This window comes from Rhinopithecus bieti, unplaced genomic scaffold, assembly GCF_001698545.2.
Source record: "Rhinopithecus bieti isolate Rb0 unplaced genomic scaffold, ASM169854v2 scaffold_41082, whole genome shotgun sequence".
Taxonomy (NCBI): Eukaryota; Metazoa; Chordata; class Mammalia; order Primates; family Cercopithecidae; genus Rhinopithecus; species Rhinopithecus bieti.
Genome location: NW_016817890.1, coordinates 2,414,248 through 2,418,463, shown reverse-complemented (window position 1 = coordinate 2,418,463; position 4,216 = coordinate 2,414,248). Strand labels below are relative to the sequence as shown.

At 46.9% G+C, this 4,216-nt stretch overlaps 1 protein-coding gene and 1 pseudogene across 5 annotated transcripts in view; one reads left to right on the top strand and one right to left on the bottom strand.

Moving 5' to 3' along the window:
* Positions 1–4,216, top strand: part of DHDDS (dehydrodolichyl diphosphate synthase subunit) — a 46,788-nt gene that overhangs the window by 21,969 nt on the left and 20,603 nt on the right. The gene's annotated exons all lie outside the window — the stretch shown is intronic.
* The window catches only part of LOC108518142 (60S ribosomal protein L17 pseudogene), a 4,433-nt pseudogene continuing 3,895 nt past the window's right edge, over positions 3,679–4,216 (bottom strand).

Here is a 4,216-nt window from a genome sequence, read left to right as displayed (position 1 = left end):
TATATATATATTTATTTATTTATTTATTTATTTATTTTGAGACGGAGTCTCGCTCTGTCTCTAGGCTAGAGTACAATGGCATGATCTTGGCTCACTGCAGCCTCGGCCTCCTGGGTTCCAGCAGTTCCTCCACCTCAGCTTCCCAAGTAGCTGGGATTATAGGCGCACACCACCACGCCCAGCTAATTTTTTGTACTTTTTAGTAGAGATGGGGTTTCACCATTTTGGCCAGGCTGGTCTCAAACTCCCGACCTCAAGTGATCTGTCTGCCTCAGCCTCCCAAAGTGCTGGGATTCCAGGTGTGAGCCATCACTCCTGGCCTATTTTTATTTTTATTTTGAGACAGGGACTCGCTCTATCACCCAGGTTGGAGTGCAGTAGTGTGATCTCAGCCCACTGTAATCTGTGCCTCCCAGGCTCAAGCAACCCTCCCACTTCAACCTTCCAAGTAGCTGAGACTACAGGTGTGTGCCACCATGCTCAGCTAATTCTTTTTTTGGAGACAGAGTCTCTTGCCCAGGCTGGAGTGCAGTGGTGCAATCTTGGCTCACTGCAACCTTCACATCCTGGGCTCAAGCGATTCTTCTGCTTCAGCCTTCCGAGTAGCTGGGATTACAGTGGCATGTCACCATGTCCGGCTAATTTTTGTATTTTAGTAGAGACGGGGTTTCACTATGTTGACCAGGCTGGTCTCGAACTCCCGACCTCAGGTAATCCACCCACCTCAGCCTCCCAAAGTACTGGGACTACAGGCACGAACCACCATACCTGGCCAGTCGGCTAATTTTTTTTTTTTTTTCTTTGAGACAGAGTCTTGCTCTGTCGCCCAGGCTGGGGTGCAGTGGTGTGATCTTGGCTCACTGCAAGCTCTGCCTCCCAGGTTCACGCCATTCTCCTGCCTCAGCCTCCTGAGTAGCTGGGACTACAGGCGCCCACCACCACGCCTGGCTAATTTTTTGTATTTTAGTAGAGACGGGGTTTCACCGTGTTAGCCAGGATGGTTTCGATCTCCTGACCTCGTGATCCACCCGCCTCGGCCTCCCAAAGTGCTGGGATGACAGGCGTGAGCCACCGCGCTCGGCCCCTACTTGGCTAATTTTTTAATTCAATTTTTTTTTTTTTTTGAGACTGGCTTTGTTACCCAGGCTGGAGTGCAATGGGGTGATCTAAGCACACTGCAACACCCGCCTCCCAGATTCAAGTGATTCTTGTGCCTCAGCCTCCTGAGTAGCTGGGATTACAGGCATGCGCCACCTTGCCAAGTTAATTTTTGTATGTTTAGTAGAGATGAGGTTTCACCATGTTGGCCAGGCTAGTCTTGAGCTCCTGACTTCAAGTGATCCACCTGCCTCAGCCTCCCAAAGTTCTGGGATTACAGGCGTGAGCCACTGCGCCTGACCTCTTAATTCAAATATTTTTTAAGTGTGCACTATAGGTAGGCACATTGCTGTACACAGGGGATAAAAATACATATTTCCTGCCTCATGGAGCTCTGGTAAAGGAAAAAAAAAAAATTAATGAAGATTATACAAGTTAGCATAAAATTATAATGGTGACAACAGGTATAAAGGCAGTGGTGCATGGTACAACAAGAATTTTTCTGAATTTTCTTTTTTTGTTTTGTTTTTGTTTTTTTGTTTTGAGACAGTGCCTCTCTCTGTCGCCCAGACTAGGGTGCAGTGGCATGATCTTGGCTCACTGTAACCTCCATCTCCCAGGTTCAAGTGATTCTCCTACTTCAGCCTCCCAAATAGCTGGGATTACAGGCAGCCACCCCCATGCCCGGCTAATTTTTGTATTTTTTAGTTGAGATGAGGTTTCACCATCTTGGCCAGGCTGGTCTCAAATTCCTGACCTCAAATGATCCACCGACCTTGGTCTCCCATAATGCTGGGATTACAGGCGTGAGCCATCTCGCCTGACCCCCTTTTTTTTTTTTTAGCTTTTTTACCCGACTTGCAAGCTAAACAAGAATTTATAATAAAAAGAATGGACCCAGTAGGGAAGGCTCCCTGAGAAAATGATAAGTGATCTAAGGAGGAAGAATAAGCAATAACCAGGGTAAGAGGCAGGAGAATGAGGAATTCCTTGATTGCTGAAAAGTTATTGGAACAATTTAAGTAGAGAATACCTGGAAGGCAGCTTGGATTATGGTGGTGGTGGTGCTGACGTAATAGACTATGTGAAGAGTTACGAAGTAGGGGCCTGGCGTGGTGGTAATCCCAGCACTTTGGGAGGCCGAGGTGGGTGGATCACCTGAGGTCAGGAGTTCAAGACCAACCTGGCCAACATGGTGAACCTCTGTCTGTACTAAAAATACAAAAAACAGTGTGGTGGCATGCACCTGTAGTCTCAGCTACTCGGGAGGCTGAGGCAGGAGAATTGCTTGAACCCAGGAGGCAGAGGTTGCAGACAGCCAAGATCGCACCACTGCATTCCAGCCTGGATGACAAAGTGAGACTCTGTCTCAAAAAAAAAAAAAGTTAGGAAGTAGCTAAAATCAATAGGATTTAATTGACTGACTCTGGGGAAAGAAGCGTTAAGGGTGTCTCCAGGGTTTTAGACTTATATTACAATGAACAGTGGTGCCCTTCACCGTGCTAGGTAACCCTGAAAGAAAATCCAGGAGTTTGGTTTTGGATATCCCGTACATGTTGAACAGAGATGTCAGTTCAGCAGTTCAGAGAGGGGTTGGTATAGTCAGGTCAACAGTTCAGACAGGGTTTATCTCTGTCACCAGTATGGAAGCCATCTGTGTGTAAGGCAACCTGAGCAAAGAGGGTATGACAAAGCTAAGGAGAGTCTGTCTATCTGTCTATCTATTTAGAGGTGGTCTCATGCTCTCTCCCAGGCTGAAGTGCAGTGGGGCAATCAAAGCTCACTGCAGCCTGGAACTCCTGGTCTCAAAGGAGCCTCTCAAGTACCTACTACTACAGGTGTGCACCACCGTGCCCAGCTAACTTTTTGTATTTATTTTTTGTAAAAACAGGGTCTGACTTTGTTGCCTAGGATGGTCTTGAACTCCTGGCCTCAAGTGGTCTTCCTGCCCTGGCCTCCCAAAATGCTGAGATTACAGGCGTGAGCCACTCTGCCCTGCCTGCAAAGGAGTGAATGAGAAGAAGAGAGAGCCTAGGATGGTGTTTTTGAGGAACTCTGCCCTTTACTGGCTGGGTAGAGGAGAATAAACTTTATAAGCAAAAAAACAAAACAAAACACACACACAGAAAAGCAGGAAGCAAACCAGGGCAGCCAGCATTACATAAGCCAAGAAAAGAGGGAGTGTGTTGGTGTAGGTTGGGAAGGGGTAGGGCACCCATGGAAACAATGGTGTCAAATGCTGGAGAGAGGTCAATTAAGATGTAGAGTGAAAGTTAGCTGTTGGTAAAACAAGAGACTGGTGGAGTTGACGGGGAGCAGGCAGGAGGATGAGACAGAAAAGGGGTATAGAAATAGAAGCATGTTTTTGATAATTTTAAAATTCTTAGTTTGGAGGTAGTTTCATAGTTCATTATATTTTTGTGCTTTATAATGAATATGTTTCAAATGTTCTTGTGTGTATGAAATAAATATTAAGGGACAAGTGTTGACTCGAGTGAAAAAAAGCCATTTGACAAGCAGATCTAATATGCATTATGCCTAGGACTCTGATCTTGACTCCTAGTCCAGCATGCTCTACCCTCATACCACATTGCAGTAACCACTGATCTTATCTCCTGCTTCTTGTCCAGCAAGTTTTTCCATATCTTTCTCTGTCCTGCATGGCTTAGTAACTTGCCTCTATGGGGTTAGTTATGCAGACAGGGTGTGGGCTGGGCAGTATCACCAGGGTCAGGAGGCCAATATCTCAACCCACCAACTCCTGAAACTTGGTGTGCTCAGACTGGGCTAATCAGGGCCTGAGGCGGTATACTTTATATTGTTCAAATTTAGACAAACCTACATTTATAACAAAGTCAGTGCATTAATTACAATTAGGAGGCCGGGCGCGGTGGCTCAAGCCTGTAATCCCAGCACTTTGGGAGGCCGAGGCGGGCGGATCACGAGGTCAGAAGATCGAGACCATCCTGGCTAACACGGTGAAACCCTGTCTCTACTAAAAAATACAAAAAACTAGCCGGGCGAGGTGGCGGGCGCCTGTAGTCCCAGCTACTCGGGAGGCTGAGGCAGGAGAATGGCGTAAACCCGGGAGGCGGAGCTTGCAGTGAGCTGAGATCCG